Source organism: Lemur catta, chromosome 15 (genome assembly GCF_020740605.2).
Source record: "Lemur catta isolate mLemCat1 chromosome 15, mLemCat1.pri, whole genome shotgun sequence".
Lineage (NCBI taxonomy): Eukaryota > Metazoa > Chordata > Mammalia > Primates > Lemuridae > Lemur > Lemur catta.
Genome location: NC_059142.1, coordinates 33608241 through 33632362, shown reverse-complemented (window position 1 = coordinate 33632362; position 24122 = coordinate 33608241). Strand labels below are relative to the sequence as shown.

The following is a 24122-nucleotide window of genomic DNA, read 5'->3' as shown; positions in this document are numbered from 1 at the left end:
ACTTACTGCTGTGTAACAAATGGCCACAAAGACAGTGGCTGAAAACAGTGCATATTTGTTATCTTGCATTTGCTGGGGGTCTGGAAACCAGGAGAGCTGAGCTGAGTCATTGCTTCGGTGTCTCTCACGAGGCTTCGATCAAGGTGTTGACAAGGGTTGGGGTCTCATCCTAAATCTCTGCTGGGGAAGGATCTGCTCCCATGACCATGGGATTGTTGGCAGGACTCAGTTGCCTGTGGACTGTTGGCTGGAGACAGCTCTTAGTTTCTTGCTATGTGGGCCTTCCCAGCATAGCACTCTGCTTCGTCAAAGCCAGCCAGAAAGAGAGTCTGCCAGCAAGGTGGAAGTCACAATCTTATGTGGCCTAATCACAGGAGTGACAGCTTGTCACCATTGCCATACTCTATTGGTTAGAAGCAGTCACTAGGCCAGTCCACACTCCAGGAGAGAGACCACACGGGGGGGGGGGGGTTATGAGGGACCATCTGAGAGTCTGCCTGTCACACTAGTTGTGTGACTTTGGGCAATAACTGAGCCCTTCTCATCTGTAACACTGGGATGATAATAATAATATCTGCTCTATAAAGTTGTGATTAAATGAACACGTATAAAATGATGTCTGGCAAATAATGGGCCCTATATAAATATTTGCTTTCCTCATTACCTAGACCTGCGTCTGGCCCATAGAGAAAGCGCAGTACACATGGGTTGAATGAATGCATCAGGGAGCTACGTGGAACACACATTGGGAAAGGCTGCCCTACTCAGGAATGCTGCAAGGATTCGATGCACTAAGCTACGGGAAGCACCTGGCACAGTCCCTGGCACATGCTAGGTCTCCAGTCCCCCTTCTCCCTCCAGGCTTGGATGTCCAGGCTGGGACTGAAAACCCCAGAGAGGCCAGGTCCAGCTCCCCGCTCTGTTCACCGCCTCCTTCTCTCCCTCTCCCTCTCTGTCTCTGTCTCCCCCACCCCTTCCTTCCCTCCTACACCAGTAGTAATTTTCTCGGTACAGTGCCTGGTATGGTGCCATCAGCAGTTACATGCTTCACAGTGGCTCTGGATGAGGCTGGCAGTGACAATTAAGCGTACTTCAGGGGCCCGGGCAGCAGTGGAAATGAGGTGAATGGGGGAAAAGAGAATAAAGGTCTAAAGATGTGGAAAAATAGACACAGAGAGGACCACTTTGAAGAGCAATGTTATTTTTTCTCTGTGTACCTAAGAGTTTTGAGATATTTTAATAATCACTCTTAAAATCTGATAAACATTGTCCCACATTTTTTTTTCCATCTTAGCTCCTCTTAATCACTCTGTTCAAAGCAGACATTCCTTTCCCGTCTTCTCTGCAAATTGTGGCCTGGTGTATACTTTTAAGTGAATTAACATCGCCTTGCCTTTTGACTTTCAGGACCTTGTGAGTTGGTGAAAACAACTGCCACCTGCCAGGTGCTCCACCTTTGCCAAGTGCTTTCACACACAGCACACCTGAAACTCGCAACAGCCCAGTGAGGTGGGTATCGCTATGTTTTCATTTTATGGTGGAGAGAAGACCAGGGGATGCTGAGGGGAAGCGATCTCGGGTAAATGTCAGGACCTGTTTCTCAGCGTCTCACTCCAGGCCGAGGCTTTCCTCCTGCTCTGCCCTCCACAGGCAGTTGGTATCAATGGGAGCTCATTCCTAAATTATGGGAAGTGGACTCAGGCCGTCCTATAGCAACATCGTTTGTTAGTTTTGCAGCCGGGGAACAGTGAACACCTTTAGTTTCGAGGAAGAGTTCTCAGACTCTTCCTACTGAGCCTCCCTGAGTCTTACAAGGCAGCCTCATATTTTAAGTTGCTTTCCGGCAACAGCAAAGGAAGGATTGGTAACCAGGAGAGGGCAGGGGAGAGGCTGCCCGGAGCGGCTTCCTGGGCTTGTCAGGAAGGCTCTGACTGAGATCTGTTGGTGTCTGTCCCTTTATGCGGGCTGTCCTGCACAGGGCAGGCTGGGCACATGGCTGTGATGCCAGCCCCTGGGCAGCATGTCCAGGGACTCAGACCACTCCTGCTCCCTCAGTGCCCAGAAAAGGGCCAACAGCAACAACCTCTGGATAGGCCTGTACTGAGCACAGTTTTCTTTGGAGATGTGTTGGACCCAGCGACCTGGGGGGATCCTTCCCCCATGTCCATATTGCTTTTGTCCCATGGTTGTCAAGGGGTGATTTTGCCCTCACTGCCCCCTGGGAACATTTGGCAATGTCTGGAGATGGTTTGGGTTGCCACAACTTGGCAGGGAGGAAGGACTATTATCGGCATTTAGTGGGTAGAGGCCACGGGTGCTGCTGAACTTCCTACAAGGCCCAGGATTAGCACCCACAACGAAGAATTACCCAACCAGCATGTTAACAGTGCCTAGACTGAGAAATCCTGCCCGGCCCTGTTCTTGGAGGAGGTTCAGTGGGTCTGGGGCTCCAGGTGGAAGGAGAAGGCAGCGCGGTGTTTGTTTTCCACACCCTCAGGATACTCCTTAGGAGGTACTTGTCTCCGGGGCACCCCGTCACTCTCCCCCGTGCCCCACCTTGTCTAGCCCTCTTTCATCTGTGTTAATCCTGTTTCAAACCGGTACTGTGTGCCGGGCAGAAGCATCTTCCCCACAGCTCCTGTGCCTGGCCTGCTTTTGGCCGTGGCCCTGATGGCTCTGGTTGGGAATCCATGTGCTACTGTTTGGAGAGAGTCATATTTTTTACAGCAACATAACCCATTTTACCTTTACAGTAATTGTTTTGGAATAAGAAGTAATCATCCAGGACTGACCAACTTGCTTTTCTAAGTGCTCCTTTCTCACTCCCGGCAAATTGCTTTGAGAATTGAACAAAGCCCGGCTCAATCATGCAGGATATCCGTTCCAAAGGAGGTCGGGGAAGTAAATCTCTGTTAAGCCAGCTCGAGTCATGCCTCCTCCTCCTTCCCCCAAGGAATCAAACGGGGCGTGTGCGCTTCACTCCACATGCCCCTTGTCATGGGATGGGCACCTTAAGCCTGGGGCTTGACCGGGGCACCTGTGAGGCTCTTGGGACTGTGCAGGAGACTTGGGGCCATAGACGGTTCTGTTAAAGGGCTTTTGGGCCTTGGGGACAATGTCGGAGTGAGCACTTTCCACGTGCCTGTTGAAATTAATTTATGGAAGTCTTTCCCTGATGTGTATTCCGTGGAGTGTTAAATAGGTATTGACTGCAAAAGTAGTCAAATGAGTTGGAGAACTCATGTTGTTCGCTGCGGCACTTCTCAAGGTCTTTAAATGGTTAATGAACTGTGTGATCTGTCAAGAGGAGGATATAGCATGTGGTTATTCCCCAAATTTATTTGATCTCACAACTCTATTTTTATGGAGCATCTCCCAGGTTTAGGGGTCTGCTGAAAAGGATTTTGGAAGACTGGAAAGGGGAAGATCTCTTCTTCCTTCCCTTTCCTTACCTTAATATGGTTTGAGGTCGTTGTACTGGAGAAGTCCTCTTTGCATGCATAAAATGGGGTCTTGGGAGGCAGCGTGGTCTGGTGGGATAACCACAGGCTCTCTTACCTCAAGGACTTTGAAAGTGCTGCTCCCTCTCCCTGCAGGAGTTCCCCCCATCCCCTTCCCCAAGCTGACCCCTGAGTACTCGTCTTCTAGGATCAGCTTGAATATCACATCCTTGGAAAAGCTTTTCCTGAACCTTGGCCCAGGTATCTGGGACCACATCCCAGTCCAGTTACCTAGGAGTTTTGCACGAACTCATTGGTTCAGTTGTCAACATAAGACAGAGAGAGAGCTTAGGCGTATATTTCTGTGTGTTCCTGGGCATTGGTATTTGAAGTCCAAGAAGAGGATGGTTATTCTTTGATGCATATAGCATGACAGCAAGGCTAGGATTGGTGACAAACCCAGTTCATAAGAAGAGATCTCACGCCAGGCTGTGGACAGGGTCCTTGTGGAGTCCCATGCTGTGTGTAGCTCTACCTCCACAGCAGCCCCTGCCCCCGCCCTGCAGCATAGGGAAAAATGACCAGAATACAAGTCAGGAGCCCGGGGTTCCAGGCTGTTTCAAATATACTCCCAAGGCCTGAGGTCTGTGGTTACACCAGTGATTGAGCTGTCACATGCTGCTGTCTCGAGTAAATTATTTCCTTTTCTATCATCTCCCCACAAACACTACTGTAGAGAAACTGCTGCTGCCTTGGCTTTTAATTATGTGATTGGAATCAGAATGAACGGTTGTTACATGAGTAACATCCCTGCAGCACTGCAAGGCTTACGATCCAGTCTCAGAGCAGCCCTGTGAACCTACTGTCTCAGGAGGAGACTGCACATGGCCCTTCTGTTCATTCTCTCGTGAGTTCAACAGATAGTGATTGAGCCTAACCCTGAGCCAGGCTCCGTCTGTGTAGGGTGCAGGGGACATGGAAATGAATAAGACAGGGTCCTTAACCCAAGGGGATCACCCTCAGTTTCTCCAAGCCAGGAACTAACCTTTCCCCACTGAACAGCCAGTCTGCAGCCAGGTACAAGCAAACTTCTTGAATCCATTCACTTTGCATCACTGCAGCCGTTCCTCTGGCGCATCTGAGTCACTTCTTGCCTTAGTGTCCAGCCCTTTGGTTTACAGGTCAAGAATTTTAGGGAGCTCTTTATTATCCTCTCCCCAGGCCCCCACCTTGGCCCACAGAGGAGGGACCTTTTGCTGTCATGTCTGTCTGCTCAGGGAAGTGCTGCAGTATAAGCTCTGTCCCTCTCTCTGCCCTCTGACTTGTTTCTCTTCACTAGAAACAAGTTGAGCTGTGTTTTACTGCCGGGCAGGGTTCCTGGTGCCTCAGCAGTGGGAAAGAGGCTCCCTCTCTCTTTTTGACCTGTTTTCCCAAGACTCAAGGAGCTCTGTCCTCCCCCTGTGCCTGCCCAGGTGATGTGGGCTCCAAGATCCCAATTTGGGGAGGGAGGAGGAGGAGGAGGCCTCCACTTTGGCTTCTGTCCAGGTTGTGTTTGCCGTTCCAGCTTGGTCAGAGGGCTCTATCTTTTGGGAGTTATTGGGTATAAAACTGGCCATTAATAAACCTGATACTCTAATTCCCCTTGTTGGGTTTATTGGCTGGTCAGCTGGAGGGGAAGAAGGGTCTGTGCTAATATTCTGGCGCCAACCCTACCCTAGACCTCTAAGCTTTGAGGCAGAGAGGGTGAGGGGCTTGCTCAAGGTCATGAGAACCCTTGACAGATGTGGGACTTGAGCTCAGGTCTCCTGGTTCTTGGCTCAGTGATCTGTCTCCATCTTTCTCTCTCCTCAAATAGGCAGAACGCGTCAGTTGGGGCTCTGCTTGTTGAAAAGAGGATATGGGCCGGGCGTGGTGGCTCACGCCTGTAATCCTAGCACTCTGGGAGGCCGAGGCGGGTGGATCGCTCAAGGTCAGGAGTTCAAGACCAGCCTGAGCAAGAGCGAGACCCTGTCTCTACTAAAAATAGAAAGAAATTATATGGACAACTAAAATATACATAGAAAAAATTAGCCAGGCATGGTGGCGCATGCCTGTAGTCCCAGCTACTTGGGAGGCTGAGGCAGGAGGATCGCTTAAGCCCAGGAGTTTGAGGTTGCTGTGAGCTAGGCTGACGCCATGGCACTCACTCTAACCTGGGCAACAAAGCGAGACTCTGTCTCAAAAAAAAAAAAAAAAAAAAAAAAAAAAAGAGGATATGGCTGTGCAGACCAATGGTAAAAATACGAGCTCTGGACCCAGAAAGAACTGGGTCTCCAAATTTTTAATCTCCCCCGACATCTCTGTTCTCTCATCAGAAACAGGGTTAACACTGGTACTTTCCTCGTCGTATCACGATGGGCACGAAACGAGATAATCCATGCGAAGTGCACAGCACGGTGCCTGAAACAGAGTCATTGCTCCATAAATGTTATCTATTTTCATGTCACACCAAATAAAACAATGGAAAGAACTTCCAGCCAGAAAGATCTGGCCCGAGAAGAGGAAAACAGAAGCTAACTAATAGCAAGTACCAGCTGAGATGTTTTCCTAACCAGCAGTGTATCGGCTAAGTTTCTGGGGAGTGGGAACGCCGGTCTGGAATTCACCTGGGTATTGTAACTGTTCCCGACCGGCCCTGCAGCCCAGGCTGAATGCTCTCAGTGTATACGTCTAGAACACCACAGGCGCTAATATCTATAAATAGGGAGGAAGCCATAAATGAGAGCTCATTAAGTTCTTACTGACTGCTGAAAAGTAAATTAGAAAAAATAAACAGAGCTGAACGTTTGTGTAAACCTCAATCTTTTTGATGTTTTTCAATTAGCAGAGCCATTTTTCATGTGAAAAATTAATGGCTGTCATGTGCCACCTGGTTATAGAACCAAGTGACAAATTTGTTTTAATGACCATTGTCATATCTCTGGATTCAGCTGGTCATGACTAGTTACAGGCCATCTAGGGTGGGAGGAGGCAGAAGGGAGTGGGCCCTTAGGGAGCACTGCCTATGTGCAAGGCACTGTGTTAGGCTCATGACTTGCATCACCCCTGGAATTTCTTCCATGGCCCCGGGAAGCTGATCGTATCCTTGTTTCATAGATGAGGTTCAGAGAGGTGAAGAAACTTGCCCAAGGTCACACAGCGGATGTGCAGGCAGTCTGATTGTGTAATCTGTGTCTATTTCACTAAACCACACTCTGCAGAGGAAGAAAAATTTGGCAGGAAGGCAGGAGGTGTCTGGCAACCTCTGGCAGGCAGCTTGCCACAGGAGTGGGGCAGGAATGAAGTGGTGGGCATTGACGTGGGCAGTGTCCAGCAATGGGGGCCGTGGTGTAGGAGATGCTCAGGATTCTGTTAGCACGGAGGTTTCTCTTTGAATAACAGAGCATTTGTCACCAAACCGGGGCTCAGAGTGGGGCTCCAGCTGCTGGGAGAGAGACAGCGAGAGCAAGGCAGGAGCCAGGAGAGGTGTCTGTTCCAGAAGGGACCTGAGTTAGCAGGTGCTCAGTAAATACTCAGTAAGACCATTGAGTACTTTATTAGGACAAAAAATTGGAGGCAGACACCAGGTTACAAGCCACCTCTCATGCTGGGACAACCCCATCAGGGTGGGCATAGCAGCCAGGAAGGCTGAGGCTGAGCTGAGAGTTTCAGTCCGGAGGTGCCTTCACTCTGGGAGGTGAGGGAGGGGCAGAACCTGCACAGGGGCTCAGAGGCCTCTCCGTGGGCAGGGCTGGAGCACGGGGCAGTGCCGGGAGCCAGGCAGGGACGACAACCATGATGACGGCTTTCACTGATTGTGGGATGGGCCCTGTGATGCATGATATTTAATCCTGAAATAACATCAGAAAATAGGCACTACTGTCTCTTTTCGCAGGCGAGGAAGTGCAAGTTCAGAGAGGCGAGGTAACTTGCTGAAGGGTACACAGTTGCCATCGGGCAGAGTAGAAAGCAAACCCAAAGATCTGTGTGTGTTCTGCCTTCCCCGCATGCTGCCTGCTTGCCATCCTACTCAGAACAGATAATTACTTTGTCCATCCACTCCTTCCTCCCTGCTCCATCTGTAACTGACCAAGTTCAAGGTGCAGAAACGGCAGCGGCCTTGGATCTGATTTTCTGGGCATTGTAACCCAGACTGCAGAGAACATCTTGGCTCTGGGGACAAATCTGTCTGATGATGGTGCACACGGGAGCTCCTTCCTAGACTGAGAGTGGGGCCGCTGGGTCTGAGGCTTGCGGCTTTTCCTCCCTTTTGGTAACGCATGACTGGGCAAGAGAAGAAACAAAGTACCTACCAAGGTGATATTTTAACTTTAGAGTCTTTCTCCAAGGTGCAGGGGTCAGCCCTTGGGATCCTAGCCGTGGTCAGCTTCTATTCCTGGGGAAGGCGATTTAGGAACAGCTCTGCCTCTGCCATGCAGGGCAGGGACTCGGTGACTTCAGCATGATTTCTTGCAGCTGTGGGTTCCTCCTAGGAATTTTGCTGATTGGTTTGAACATCACTTTGCACCTGGCAGTTGATAGAGGTGTTAAGGTTTTTCACAGGTCTCTCTTTCCATTTTGTTTCCTATTTTGTTTCTAATTGCTGAGGTTCATAATTATTCTGTTCATCCTTTCATAGTTGGATGATGACGTTTTTTTGGTTTGTTTTTGTTGTTGCTTCTTTTGGCAGTTTGAACAGTCTTTGATGTCCAGTCCCAGGAGGCTCCCAGAAGAAGGAGCCACATCCCTCTTCTAGGGGTTCTAGAGAGACAGTATCTGTTCTAGCTCTGGCCTTGCTGGTTGATTGTTTAAAGTTTTTGTCTCTGTCCCTCTCCTGACAACATTATTTATCTACCAATTCATCCACCCACCAATTAATTCATTTTTCTACCTAACTATCAGTTTATTCCTCCATGCATGCCGTGGCTCTACATTAGCAAAGATTACCATGCTTGGCTAAGGGATGACCCTTGTGCACCACTCATGCTTTCCCATAGTTACAGAAAAGCAAAGGGAGTTACGTAAAAGATGAAAAAATGCAGTTAATCTCAAACCTTTTCTTTCTTCCCCTAAAATTTCCTCTTGTTGTCTGTTGGAAGACTGAGCAGAAGGAAAATCTGGCTCATGTTGCTGGGGGTTTTAGATCTCGTTTCTAGAGGTCAGATTTGTAAGGTTGGAGAAAGGAGGGTGGCCACCACGGGTGAGCACCGCTGCCCGTCGGTCTCCCCGGAGTGCCCACAGGGCAGGCCCCTGGGTCTTGTGCCCTGTAACTCACGTGAGGGTTTGGGAATCATTGCTTGAACTTGATCAGCTTTTCCCTCATCTACGGCATTCCTGGCTCTGTGATAAGTAGCCTTGGAATGGGAAGGTTCTGGAACCCTCTCCAGGTGCCTATCTGCTTTTCTTTCTCTTTTTCAGAATTAATCTCCTTTATTTTTTAAACTTTTAATTGACAAATAATAATCATATATATATTTATGGGATACAATGTGATGTCTTGATACATGTAGACATTATGGAATTGACCAAATCAGGTTAATTAACATGTCTATCACCTCACATATTTATCCTTTTTTTGTGGTAAGAACATTTAACATCTACTCTTTTAGTAATTTTGAAATATATATTATATTAATATTAATGATAGTTATCATGCTATGCAACAGATTGCCAGAACTTATTTCTCTCGATTAACTGAAACTTTGTACTCTTTGACCAACATTTCTCCTTTCCCATCCATCCCCCCGACACTCCCCCAGCCCCTGGTAACCACCATTCTACTCTCTCCACTTCTATGAGTTCGACTTTTTTGTATTCCACATATAAGGGAGATCATATGGTATTTGCCTTTCTGTGCCTGGCTTATATCACTTAGCGTAATGTCCTCTAGATTCATCCATGTTGTTGCAAATGACAGAATTTTCTTCTTTTTTAAGGCTGAAGAGTATTCTATTGTGTATGTATACCACATTTTAAAAATCCGTTCATCCATTTATGGGCACTTAGGTTGTTTTCATATCTTGGCTACTGTGAATAATGCTGCAGTGAACATGGAGTGCAGACATCTCTTTGACATATTGATTTCAATTCCTTTGGATATATACCCAGAAGTGGGATTGCTGGATAATACGGTAATTCCATTTTCAGTTTTTTTGAGAAAGCTCCATACTGTTTTCCTTAATGGCTGTACTAATTTACATTCTTACTAACAATGTGTAAGAGTTCCCCTGTCTCCACATCCTCGGTAGCTTTAGTTATTTTTCATCTTTTTGATAATAGCCATTCTAATTGGGGTGAGGTGAGCTCTCATTGTGGTTTTTATTTGCATTTTCCTGAGGATTAGTGATGTTGAGTATTTTTTTCATATATCTGTTGGCCATTTGTATGTGCTCTTTTGAGAAATGTCTATTTAGGTCTTTGGCCCATGTTTCAATGGGTTATTTGTTTTCTTATTATTGATTGTTTGAGTTCTTCATATATTGTGGATTTTAGCCTCTTATCTATGTATAATTTGCAAATATTTTCTCCTAATCTGTGGGTTTTCTCTTCACTCTGTTAATTGCTTCCTTTGCTGTGCAGAAACCTTTTAGTTTGATGCAACCCCATTTGTCTATTTTTGATTTGTTGCCTGTGCTTTTGGGGTCATATCTAAGAAGTCATTGCCCAGACCAATGTCACAGAGCTTTCCCCTTAGGTTTTCTTCTAGTAGTTTTACAGTTTCCCATTTGCCTTTTTTCATGGCCCTGCAAGAAGCAGCAGGACAAACTGCTAATGTTCTAGGGGCTATGGTTGCTCTGCTTCTCTTTGTTCTCCCAGGATATTCCATCTTGAATAAAATAGTGTTGCTTAATGCTTCTATTTCCACCAACATGTGAAACTGGATTTCATACAATGGCTATTTTAAAAAGTTCTTAAATATTTGAAGTCCATTTCAGGCAGTTCTGCTGAATTTAGAGCCCCACATTGACAATTTTTTTTGATAGTGTAATATCAAAAAATAAAGTCTTATGTTGTAATTTTCTGCAATGAAAAGAAAAAGTATGTCTCTTTTATAACTTGCTGTCTAAGGTTGTAAACTGTCTTTTCTTGAAAGGAATCATTTTAAGAGTGAGGACTCTGAAGTCAGACCCCTTGGGTTCAAATCCTGGCTCCATCACTGATTTGCTGTTATCTTGGGCAAATTACTTAACCTTTTCATGCCTCAGTTTCCCTGTCTGTAAGATATACAAATATGAGTAATTACTATGACTTGGCTAGCAACGCTGTGCATTGGCTTGCTCAATCTCCATTCCACCTTCCTTCTCAGCTGCCTTCCTGGACTATAGAGCCTGGAAAGATAAAAATCTACATTTTCTAGTTGCTTTGCAACTAGGGTTCAGGATGCAATGGAGGGTCTGCTAATTAGAGATGCTTGCCCAGGATGAGGAAGGCCAAGTGAGGCAGAGGCACAGACCTTCTTCCAGATCCTTCTGCTGGCAAGCAAAGGAGTGAAAGTGAAAGGTCCCATCCCCAGCCCCCTGGGGTGAGCAGTGGTTATGGAGACACTAGTCGGGGCTGGAAGATTTCTGATTCTGGTTCCTCATCTCTGGGTCACAGCACTAGGGCTGCGTCATGGACTCAGCAGTTCTAGTGGCAGCCTTAGGGGTAGCATCCCCCCAAATTGACTACTTCTTATTGTTCTGGAAATCAATCCTGGGCACCTCAACCAGAGCCTACTCCTCCAGCCCTTCCAGTGATTTTGTAGCACTTAATTTCCTTTATTAAATCCCTTTCTGCTTAAAATTCCCAAAGTTTTTTCAGTTTCTTGTATGAAACCCCAACTGATGCAAGTGCCTCCCAGGATCGTTGCGAGAATTCAGGGAGGTCACAAAAGCACTGCACAACAGTGCCCGGCACATGGTTAGCATAGTCAGTGTTTAATAAGCACCTGTTACTGTCACCAGCCATTGCTGTGATCATTTTTCCATTCCAAATGTGTGTCCTTCCTGGGCCTGGGGGTGCAGCTGGAAAAACAGGTCGGCTTTATCCTCCTCCAAAGGTTCTTACAGTCCAACCAACTTAAAAAATGTGATTCATTTTGTGAATTGATTCTAATGATCAATGGTAGTTCTTTTTTTAAAAATGCCCCATTCTTTTTTTTTTTTTTTAATACAAAGCTGGCCAACCAACATCATCAATTTCCTTGTTAAAAAAGTTTTTTTCCCCCACATCTGTGAGTTCTGAAAGCATGGGAACCCTTGTCATAGATGGCATCTCTGGCCCCCTGACACTGCACCCTTGTTCTCAGAGGCCAGGGCTGCAGGGCACTGGAAGTAGCCCATGAGCTTCGTGAACCCAGGGAGCCCAGAGAACGAAACTCCTATCATTCCCCGCACTTAGCCCAGTGACTTGGCAGGAGTGGGTCTCAGGGAAGCAGGATGAATGAACGAACACCCGGGTGCCTCGCCCGGTGCTATCTTCCCAGCTCTGCATCTAGGCCAGTATTTTCCAAGTGTGTCTGGGCACCAGAGTCATCCGGGAGCTTTAAAAAATTCTGATGCCCAGGCTTCACCTCCAGAGGTCATGATTTAGTTGGTTTGGGGTGTCACTGGGTCCACTGTATTTTCAAAATGCCCTTTGATCCCCTGCCTCCCATCACCAGCCTTAATAACTGCTTCCTGCAGGACCGAACAGTATGATGATTAGCTATAGCTATGCTGATCCTGTTCGGATTCATTGCTGCGGTCCCATTTGTCTGCTAAGTAGCAGCCACGTCAGCCACTTGGTGTTTAGTCTTCTTTTATTTCCTTTCCCACCCTTGGAGGGGAGGGCATCCCAAGGTGCTGGGTGAAGATCCGGTGACCCACTGAGTTTGCAGGGGTTCCTCCTTCCCCTCTTCTCTCCAGGGTCACCAAGGCTATGCTCCTGGCACCTGCCAAAGAACTTGGCTCATTCTGACTTGTTGAGAGTGGCAGGACTCAGTTTGTGGCATGTTTGGGAAAGACAGCCTGTCCTCTGGGCAGCCCCCCCACCTCTCGGGAACTCAGAAACATCTTGCTATTATTGTTTAAACAATGATTATTAAAAAAATAAGGTAAAATAAACAGTGATTGTTGCCAGCACCTTTCATGTATTTCCACTGTAGAGAGAAGAGAAGTTTTGCCAAGAGTCTGTCTGAATATTTCCATCTTGCTTCAGCAGGAGCCTCTGGGTTCTGGAGCTGCCTCCACCCCCGTCCCGTGCTATGCAGCCTGGTGGGCAGCAGCTGGAATCAGCTCCAGTTGCTGCAACCAACATTTCACCCCTGTTGTGTTGGGGGCTGGGGAATCCGAGATGGACGAGAGCCAGTCCTGTCTTCCTTCCGAGTCAGAAAGGGCGACAGTTACAGGGCAGCAATTACAGGGAAGGCAGGCTGTGGGGAGAGTCGACTCTCTCCAGGTTGAGCAAAGCTGGAGTCTTGATGGGAGAATGGGCATTTGTCAAGTGGAAAAGGAGGGGAAGGGCAGGCTTGGCTGGGGGAACAGCATTAGCTAAGGCACAGAGGCAAACTGTGGGGCACAAAGTTGGGGGCCAGCAGCAGAAGCAAGAATGGGCCAGGTCATGAAGGCTCAGGGCTGGGATTTGGCGCTGGGGTAGGGGCATGGGGAGCTGGGGAAAGGTTTTATTTGAGCAAGGGAATGACCCACTAAGATTTTCCTTAGAGAGGGATTCTGGGCAGGACTGGGGTGATACAGAAGCACAGGTTCGGATTCAGATACCCTGGTCCTTAGCATGGGTGGTGTTACTCCGGGTGAGGCCCATGAACCATCTTCTGTGGGTGGACGGATGAGTGTGGGGGCTTGTGTAGAGGCAGGTTCTTGAGCCCTGACCCAGATTTAGGAATTTCTATGATTAGGGCCAAGAAATCTGCATTCTTCATAAGCTTCATGAGGTCTCGCTATGTTGCCCTCAAACTCCTAGTCACAAGCAATCCTCCTGCCTTGGCCTCCCAAAGTGTTGGGATTATAGGTGTCAGCCAGTCACTGGTCAGTCTCCTGAATTTTTCTGGTAATTCCCCTTCTCTTGCATTGGTATGTCCTTATAATAAATGCCCAATACTTGAGGGAGGCCTGAGGAGGATTCTTCCTTATTGCATTAATTTGCCAAGGCTGTCATACCAAAATATCACAGACTGGGTGCCTTCAACAACAGAAATTTATTTTCTTGCAGTTCTGGAGGCTGAAGTCCAAGATCGAAGTGCTGACAGGGTTGGTTTCTCCCAAGGTCTCTCTCCTTGTTGTCTCCACCTTCCCGCACGTGGTCTTTCCTCTGTCCTCTGTCCAGACTCTCCTGGTGTCTCTCCCTCTCCTTACAGGCACACCAGTCCTGCTGGACTAGGTCTCCTCCCTCATGACCTCATTTAACCTTTACTACCTTTTCACAGGCCCTATCTCCAAATACAGTAACATCGGGGATGATGGCTTCTGCCTATGAATTTTGGGGGAACATAATTCAGTCCATAATACTTATAACCAAAAAATCCTAGAATTGTGGGGACATGGAATTAAAGCCAGAAGACCTGAGTTCAAGGTGACTCTTTCTCTGACTCAGCACTGCCCTTGGGCAGCTCCTCCCCTGGAAGGTTTGACCAGAACCCCCCTAAGGCCCTCTCCAGCTAAACCGTTCTAGGATTTTAAGGGTGTCTTACTCTGCTCAAGCTGCTATAACACAATACCACAGACTAGGTGGCTTAAGCAACAGACGTTCATTTCTCACAGCTCTGGAGGCTAGAATTCCAAGATCAGGGTGCTGGCATGGTCGGGTTCTGGTGAGGGCCCTCTGCCTGGCTTGCAGACAGCCTCTTTCTCACTGTGTCCTCGAATGGCAGACAGAGGGCTTTGGTCTCTTCTTCTATAAGGATACTAATCCTATAAGCCCCCATCATGGGGGCTCCACCCCCATGACCTCATCTAAACCTAATCACCTCCCCAAAGCCCTACCTCCTAATACCATGACATTATGGATTAGGGCTTTAACATTATGAGTTCTGGGGGTGGGGGACACATTCATAACAAAGGGTCAGGACACAATCTAGGGTGATGGGAGCAAAGTCTACAGGTGAGCTCAGGTGAGCACTATCCACAGTTGCTGCCTGGCAGAGTTTCTGGGTCTGATTTTTTTATGGCAAAACAAAATTTTTCGCTTTGGCTTGACTCCCATGGCAAGATCCCAGCTACTACACTCTTGTGGGGTTTCTTTCACATGCTCCTAGCTTTCTGGCTTGAGAGAACCACTTACAATCACCCCAGCTTGGATGCGACAATCTTATGCAGACAAATGAATGAAGCATTCTCCCCGGAATTCTAGTGTGGAAAGGGAGCCGGGCTGGGAGGCATATGTCTCAGCTATGTACTTATTTGCCTATGTGCCCTTGGGCAATCCTTCCTGTCTTTGGGCTCAGTCCCCTGTCTGTAAAATGATTCAGGACAAGCTTGTTGCTCTCTCAGCTGTGGGGATGGAAGATGGTTTCTAAGTCCCCTTTCGGTGGCAGGAATGTCTTATGATTCTTCACTCATTCTAAGAGCAACTCTTTGCTTTTTATATTCAAATCGCCTTGTTCTTGCATCTCTTTTCTCCTTTACCCCATCCAGTTGACATCGCTCAAATTTCCTTTTAAGATTTTATGACTTTTCTGAAATTATTTTCCAAGTCTGACTAGTTCTTTGATCCAGCCTTTGTGTTTTTGCTTTCGGGGTGTGGGTAGGAGCGGGAGCGGGTCATCCAGAGTGAAGGCTTCCTTCTGGGCTCCTGACAGTTGCTGGGGCCACGCAGGGGTGTCATTGCTGCTGCAGTCTGGGCACAGGCAGAGCTACGTTTTGATCACGCTGGTCTGAGAGCAGTTGTCTGTCTGCTTGCGGTGCAAGGACTGAGTTTCTGCGTGTATCACCCTGCAAAGAACTTTCTCTGACATTTCACTCTGGACCCAAAGCTCCTTGAAGGAGTGGGCAGCGGCAGTGCTGTCTGAGTGCCAGCAAGGCCTGGAAAGCCAGAAGATGGGATACAGGCGACGGGAACCCTCCTGTACCGACACCTCCTATTTGTAGGAACTCCCATATGTTCGCTCCCTAATCCTTGAACCCCACTTGTATTTGTTTCCCAGGGCTGCCATAACAAATCGTCACAAACTGGGTAGCTTAAAACATCAGAGATGTACTGTTTCTTACAGTTCCCGAGGTTAGAAGTCTGAAATCAAGGGGTCGGCAGGGCCACACTCCCTCTGAAACCTGTCGGGGAAGAACCCTTTCTTTCCTCTTCCTGGCTCCCGGTGGTTTGTGGCAATCCCTGGTGCTCCTTGGCTTGCAGCTATAGCATTTCAATCCCTGCCTTGTTGTGACAGAGCATTCTCCCCTGTGTGTGTGTTTTCTTATGAGACCAGGTACATCAGAATAAGGGACCACCCTGCTCCAATGGGACCTCATTTTAACTTATTTATCTGCAATGATCCTGCTTCCCAATAAGGTCACATTTTCTGGTACTGGGGGTTGGGACTTCCACATGTATCTTTTTGGAGGACACAATACAACCCATAACATCACTGTAAAGGAGATGTCTTTATCCTGATTTTTGGAGATGAGAAAACCGGCTCAGAGAAGTTTGTGACTCTTATAGTTCACATAGACGGCAAGTGGCAGAGTCAGACTTTAGGGTGTAGTGTACCCGATTCCAGGGCCTGCGTGCCCTCCACCATAATAGCTTTTCCCTTCACAGCGTCTGGACCACCTGGGTTAGAAGCACCTGGGGCGAGGAGGGCTTGTTAGATGCACCTGGGCCCGGGTATCTGTATTTTAACCGAGCTGCCCAGCTGGTGCCGAGACGTGCTAAACCTGGGGCTCTGGCATGGCGTGCATCTTGGTTCCCGTCTCAGGCTGAGGGAGGTGCAGAGTTGAACAGCCACTGACTGTCCAGATGGGAAGGGCTGGTGAGTGGGTAGGAAGACCCGGAATCTAAGCTGGTGTCTCTCAAACTTTATTGTGCACATGAATCATCTGGGGATCTTGTTAAAAGGCAGACCCAGATTCAAGAGCACTGGGGTGGGAGTCGTGATTCTGTGTTTCCAACAATCTCCCAGGTGATGCTGGTGCACACGCTCTGGGGACCACACTTTGAGTAGGAGGGGTCTGAGAGGCTGTCCCAGATAAGGCACAGTGGGCGATGAATCAAGGATGGATTGTCAATTCTGGCTGCACATTAGGACCACCTGGTGCATTTCTGACATATCAATGTCCAGGTCCCATCCCTAGAGAGTGTTAGTATTTTTAAAAAGCTCCTCGGGTAATCCACTCTGTGGCCAAGGTTAGGAATCACTATTTTAAAGCAAGGTAAGGGGCATCAGGACGCATATGCAAAAGGGGGTGTTGGCTTTTTCATTGCCCTGAACTTCTTCCTTTGGAAAGTCTCCATCCTACACCACTGACTTGCCACCGCTTATTTTTAGGCTGAATTGAGAGCTATAGAAGGAAATCTGGTTCCCCTGGCTGGAGGGGGTGGGGCAAGGGCTATTCCTGTGCTCTGCTGTTGCTCACGCCGGAGCACTGAGTGCTGAGTTGCAGGCAGATGGGTGGTGAGTTTTCCCAGGGGCTCTGGAAATCAGAATGGGTTGCCCTTCTAGCTGGAGTTCAGGTCTTTGATTTCCTCTTTTAAAGTGCTGCCTGCCTCGCCCACCAACTCTCTGACTCACATCTGCCAACTCACTTCCTCTACTTCTCCACTGCAGCCCTGGGATGGCCTATCTGCTGAGCCCCGACTCACTCAAGCAGTTCCCACTGGGTAGAAACAGCTCCCATGTGCAGTATATGGATTGTGCTCAGTTAGCCTCCCTCCCTAAAATCCCCCATTTTTACTGGATTTGACCCCAGAGCTTCTGATTGTAACCACCACGTATGTTATACTAAAACCGTTCGTGGGACCCTGTGGTGGAAAGTAGTTTAGAGCAGCAGTGGTCTTGGGGGACATTTAAAACCTGTGTCTTAGTTTCCCTATCTGTAAAATGGGGCCAGTGGTAGCATCTACCTCCCGGCACTACAGTGAGAACTGGCTGGGGTGATTCTGTAAAGCATGTTCAGGCAGTGCCTGCACATGAAACATGTGTCTTCAAAGCACCAGCCCACTGGAGATGCGGGGAGACTGACCTCTGGGGTGTCTACTGACCGGGGCTCAGGACACTGCTCTTCTGCCTTTGTTCCTAGAAGAGGGCAAAATGGGCAGATTTGCAAAGGGGCCTTTGGGTCAACTCATTTCTCACCAAGATCCATCTATTTAAAAAAAACCACACTTGTGGAGTAGATTAAATTGTTGGCCAATGAGACAATATGGGGTGGTGGTTAGGAACATGGATGCCGGAGTCCACCATTTGGCTGTGCCATCTTGGGCAAATCTAACCTCTCTGTCTCAGCTTCCTTGTTAATAAACCAGGGATCACAATAGTACCTGCCTCCTAGTGTTGCCGAGATGGTGCAGGTAAAGTGCACAGGACAGAACCTGGCACTTTGAACGTACTCAGTATCTATTAGTTATCATTACCGACTGTAAGCCTTGTGGCACCCCTGTGTTACGAGGTTTTACATCTCCTTTAATCTCACGGCTACCCTACAAGGGAGGAGGTATTATCTCCATTTCACAGATGAGGAAATGGAGGCTCAGAGGCTTGGAAACTGGACCAAGATTATATAATTAGTAGGTGATAGAGGCAAGATTTGAACCTCAGCTAAAAAGCCTGAGGTCTTTCTTCTCTGGGGGTTCTTAATCTGGGGTCCAAGAACACCTAATAGATTATTTGTGGGTTTCATTGGGTTTGGGGCCCCTTTGACATTTTTTTCAAAATCAGGAGTTTGTGTTTTTGGGACGGGGTCCATTGCTTTCTTTGAATCCGCAGAATGAACCATTGCATTATCCCGACTTTCTTGTAAGATAGAAAAATTATTTAATTAACTCCAAATGTACGAAACTGCCGTTGCTGAGATCATGCAAATAATTGGGCTGTAATGCATCTGAATTCATAGAATTAATAATTTCCACATTCACACTCTGTGCACACCACACCAGTTCCTCTAGCGCCATTTTGGCCCCAGCGGTTCTGGGCAATCTGTCAGCAAGACAGGATGAGCCACAAAGCCTGCAGCCCCCTGTGGAGGTGGACCCAGAGTCCTGGGGTAACTCCAGCACTGCCTCTAACTCCCAGGGCTTTGCCTTCCTTGCCTGGGGATTGCCCAGCTGGTCCCCACATCTCTCCTGACCTTCTGTGGGTCACTCTGCTTATGTCTTTCTTACATGGAGTCAAGATGGAGGCCAGAAGTCTCCTGCCTTAAACAAGGGGCAGGCATGTTTCGGGTGGACAGGGTAAGAGTGGAAACATAGCCAGTCATTCATCTGCTACATCTGGGCATTGAGCGAAGCTGAGCAGGAACCTCACACATCACTCCTCCTCTCCTTCCCCCATGCTATAGCCACCACTGAGGCCTGTACAGTCACAATGGGATGACGCCATGGAGATAGCTCTCAGTTCACCCTGTCATGCTCCTGAGCAAACTCAGGCCCAGAAAAGGGGAGTGTCTTATATAGGTCACATGGCTAGTAAGTGGCTGGATGGGGACTTGAACCCAGGTTTCTAGAATCCAAATCCCATGTCTGCTTACAAAGCCAACTAGTATATGAGGAGACCTAGAGGCCTTCTCAGGACTAGCCAAATCTGTGGGCTAGTGGAGTCCTGGGACACACTTCTGAGATTTCTGTGCTCCCCGTCCCAGGGCCTCACCATGGACATGCCCTTCTGTGGGGCGTCCCTACCTGCCCATGCCTCCACTCACCAAGGAAGAAAGGGGAGTATCAGGCCCAGGGTATGTGCCCCTCTCCTGGGCAAGAGGGAATGTCCATGCCCTTGCCCTTGTCATTCTGACCAAAGGCTGGCCATTGTTCTGAGCATATTCCTAGCCTGCCAGCCTGTGTTTGTCCTACAGGGCTTGGGATTCCCAAGGGGAATTGGACGTAGCCTTTTATGCCCCATTCCTACATGGCAGATCCCAACAATAAGGGAGAAAAGACCCCACTAGGAGCTTTCCTTCTATTCCTGTGACTGTTCTCAGGGCTCCTTTTCCTGCTTTGGGTGACTCTGGGTCAACTCTTCAAATCCTAGATGAGGAAGCGGGGGGGCTGGAAAGCAGGCTGCCCTGGTGGTCAGGTCTGCCTCACTTGGCCATCTCACCCTCAGTTCAGCACACAAATGAGTCCAACCACCTGCCTCTGGGTTCTGGGTGGTCAGAGGTAGGGCAGGTCCATTCCACGAGGGGCTGGGAGGAGGCCTGCATCACACATGGTTACTGGGCAGTAGATGAGGGCACCAAGGAGGTGTGGTCTGCATGATGCCATCTGCAGCTGCAGAAATGGCCCTTGCTTTATTTCATCCTTGTCAGTGGCTTTGAGGCCCTGGACAGAGCAATGTATGGGCTCTGATAGGCTTTCTACCAGAGGCTTATTTCCTTTAAGGGTTGTCTCAGATCATTTGGGTTATTCTGCATCCGTTCTGCACAATCAACAAACCTGCTGAGCACCTACTAGGTGCCCATGAAAGAGACACAGGCAGTGTCAGTTGTTTTAGCTGGACACGAAGGAGGGAGTGAGTAATTTTGTCTGAGGGATATCAGAGAGAGAGCTTTCCAGGGGTGACTATTTTGTTTTCCTTTTTGCTGGGTTTTGGTGTTTCTCAAGGAATTCTTGATGTAAAAAGTAGGAAAGGATTTCCAGGTAAAGGAAACAGCTTGAATAGAGGCACGGGCTTATTCAGAGGAGGCAGTGCCGACTGCAGTGGCTAAAGCCAGGCAGTGTAGGTTCTTATGTGCCACGCAAGGGGCCTTAGGCCTTACTCTTTGGTGGTAGGGAGCCAGGGAAGGGTGTTGAGTGAGAGAGCAGCAAGGATGGCTTTGATTTAGAGAAAGGTCAGTCCCTTTTGTTAGAAGAAAAACTTGAGACAAAGTAAATTTAACGGAATTTATTTGAGCAAAGAACAATTCATGAATCAGGCAGTACTCAGACCCAGGAGAGGTTCAGAGATTCAGAGTGCCTCACCCAGCAACATGTGCAGCAAGCTTTTATAGGTTGAAGTGGAAGCAAAGTAGAGAAATCATCTGACTGCTACAGGTAGGCATTTGCCTTATTTGGGCATGGTCTGATCAGTTGGCTACCTGTGATTGGCTGAAGCTTGGCTGTGATAGGTTGAAACCTGGCTATTTGTCACAAAATATATACTCTTAGTTAGGTTTCAGTTTGTTTCTTAGGAACTCAAAGTACCAGACAGCTTCAGGCTAATGGCCTCCTGCTTATTTAATTTAACACTTTAGTTGCTGTGTTGGCAATAGGTTGTAGAGAAGAGATCAGAGGGAGGGAGTCACCCCTATATCCATCACATTTCCTGGATGATTGTGATGATTACTTTTTAATATGACTCTTTGAAGAAGTTAGGGTTACCTCTTTGGAATGAACCAACAAACTAACCAACCCACCAACCCACCCACCCATTCACCCCAGTTTTATGAGGGTTCTAGATGGCCAAGATTTTATTCTACCTGGTGCTTATTAAGGGAAGTAAAGATTAAAAAGCAAACTTCAGATTGCCTCTGGGATTCCTTGACTAGACTGAATGTGGATTGAGGCCAGATATGGAAACTTCCTGAAGTTCTTTGGAAGTAACAGGCAAATGGGTTGATTATTGCTTTCTCTTTGCTGTAAGAACTTGAAAGAGCTTTGGGGTCAGACAACTGGGATCCTGACCCAGCTCTGCTATTTACCAGCTCTGTATCCCTAGGTAAATTTCTTTGTCTTCCCGAGCCTCAGTTTACCCAACTGCAAAATGGAGATAATAATATCTAACCCAGAGAACTAAGTGACATGTATGTCTAAGGTACTTTCTGTGGGCACTGGGGGGAAGTGCTCCATTGTGGACCACGTCTGTTGATAATAAGCAGGAATTTTGTCAGAGCGGCTTCTCAGTGTGGGCATCTCCGGGGAGTGGCTCTCTAGGCCTGGCCTTCCAGGCCCACCCACCATTCACTTACTCCTTTAGTATACGTGATCAAGCATCCATGACATGCCAGCTGGGACAATACAGTGTGAGAGCTAGCACCTGTCCCTGGAGCTCATAGATTCGCGCCAGCAGCAGGATAGGCTTCCTCTCCTAATTCTGTTTCTCCCTGGTTGGTTATTAACGCTCCTTGTTCCTCCTGAGTGGGAACTGCTTAAGTGGGGATTGCTATGGCTAGAGGCAGCTTCCCTGGGGATGGCAGGGGGAAACCAGACAGGGATTTAGAGCCAGCCAGGAGACATGTGGCTAATCACCTCTGGACCTGGGAGGATTCAACTACTCAGTTCCTAGTCTCTCCAATTATGGGTGCCCTATCCCTGTTCTTTTCACAGTCTATACTTTTTTTTTAAGTGAAAAATAACATGCATTGTTAAATATCCTTCTTGTAAAAGCATATTTCAGTATCTGCCTGCTCATCCATCCATGATAGCAATGGCTGACATGTGAAGGTTTCCCACACACTGGGCACTGTGCAGAATCTTTATGGAGGAAGTCCTCATAGTAACACTATGAGAGGGATGCCGCTATTATCCCTATTTCTAAAATAAGAAAACAAGGTTCTCAGAGGTTAAGTAACTTGCCCAGGGTCTTAGGAAGTGGCAGAGCAAGCCAGGAACCCCAGGAGGTTGGCACCAGAGCCCAAGCTCTGAACCACTGTGGGCCATGCTGCTTCTCTGCTTGTGGGTGGCACGGAGAGAGATGTCTGCAGGGACTTTCTCCAAGTACTAACGCTGGCTCGTTCAGAATGGCTGGATTTGGGGTGACTTGTGACTTTCTTAATGTCTTCAGTCATGTTTTAATTTTTAAATGATGTGCATATATCATTTTTATAATAATGGGAAAAAATCTAGTTGCAGACAATCCCTAAAGCATAGATGATTTGAAGAATGCTAAACAGAAATCATGGATTTTTGGGGCAGGGGGCAGGCAAAGGAAAGGGCTTTGAGAGGCAGCAAGAGGAAGCGACTTTGATTTTGACCATCATCTTACAGCGCTCTCGGGAGGCTGATCTTTGGTTGGGTTCTCTTGATGTCTGAGGGAAGCCCTGCTGCCTCGCTCTCTCTCTGCCACAAGATGGCAGTCACGGCACAATGATGGAGCAGCCTCAGCCTCCCCGAAGGAACATGGAACGTCTGTCTCCCAACTGCAGAGCGGGCTCCCCAGTGCACAGTAGGGGAAGGGGCTTTTGAGGGGGACTGAAAAGCCGACATGCCCTGCTGACCCAAACCCCGGGCAGTCATATTCAGATGCTTCCATTTGCAGCAACCCATAGCCCTTCCCAGAACAGGGCCACCACTGTCCATTTTGCTTTGTGATAAAAGAGACATAGAGACAAAATGACATAGAGGTTTCCGAGCGCAGAATGCGTGCCAGTGAGCCTGGAGAATAGGTTATTTATAATCTGTGGGGTTATTTATCCTGTGACTTGTGTAGATTCTTTTTGCTTTGTAGAAAGAAATTGGTGTTAGCCTTCCAGGTGCAGAGGCTACAGGGCAAGTCCCAGGACAGGCAGCTGGCAGCCTTTTCTGGGGTCTTTTCAGGTGAATGTTTGGGTCGGGCAGCTTCAGCGGGGGCCCAGCCAATCCCCAGGGAGGAAGGCTGTTGAGAACAGGACTGGCCCCTGGTCCCTGTGGTGGAACTGGGAAAGTGCACAGTGGCCAGGGAGGGAACCTTGGAGGGGCCACTGCATTTCTACTACCTGAGCTGCCCCGTGGAGACTGAACTCAGGTATGGGAAGTGAGGGCAGGAGTCCTATATCAGTCAACGCTGGCTGCCGTAACAGAAGAAACTTCAAATCTCAGTGGCTTCACACAGTAGAAGTTCATTTCCTGCTTATGTAATATTCAAAACAGAGGCTCCTGGCCAGCAAATGGGCAGTTCTTCTTCAAATGGCAATTCAAGGACCCAGCCTTCTTCTAGCTTGTGACTCTTCCATTTTCAACATGTGGCTTCTAAGGACTCTTGGAAGAAGTGGAAAGGACATGGAGGGGCAAGCATGGGAGGTGTTATGGGCTGGCCCAGTGGGGAAGGAGGCATCACTCTACCTCCATTCCCTTGGCCAGAAATGAGTCACCTGGCCACGCCTAACCACAAAGGAGGCTGGGAAATGTACTCTGTGCATGCACAGGAGGATGAGGAAATAGGTTTTGTGTATAACTAGCCAATCTCTGCCCCAAGTCTCATTATTTAAATAAACTGTAGAGTTTATCCCAAAGAAATGATCAGATTCTCACGCACAGATATTCATGCATAAAGATGTTCATTGCTTTGTTATGATAAAAGTGAATGTTTAGAACCAACTTCAGTGTTTAGCAATAAGGGATTAAAGAATTTACGGTCAATTCACACAAAGGTATACTATGCAGTCCCAAAAACTGTGTTGTAGAAGAACGTGTTAGCCCCACAGACATCACAGTGCTTTGTTAAGCAGTAATCCCTGGAAGCCTCAGGGTTCATGTGAGTGGAGAATAAATAAAAATAGGCGTTATCTATTTTCATTTAAATATTCTGCCACTTGGAGTCACACACAAAGTATTTACTTTAAATATAACCCTTTAAAATATTCTCTCTGTTTC

The 24122-nt window shown here is 47.9% G+C and overlaps 1 long non-coding RNA gene across 1 annotated transcript in view; it reads left to right on the top strand.

The window, feature by feature from the left end:
- Positions 1 to 24122, top strand: part of LOC123620221 — a 132919-nt gene that overhangs the window by 227 nt on the left and 108570 nt on the right. Inside the window, exon 2 of the long non-coding RNA XR_006728788.1 lies at positions 1408 to 1509. This is a non-coding gene — a long non-coding RNA (uncharacterized LOC123620221). The remainder of the gene's footprint in view (positions 1 to 1407; positions 1510 to 24122) is intronic.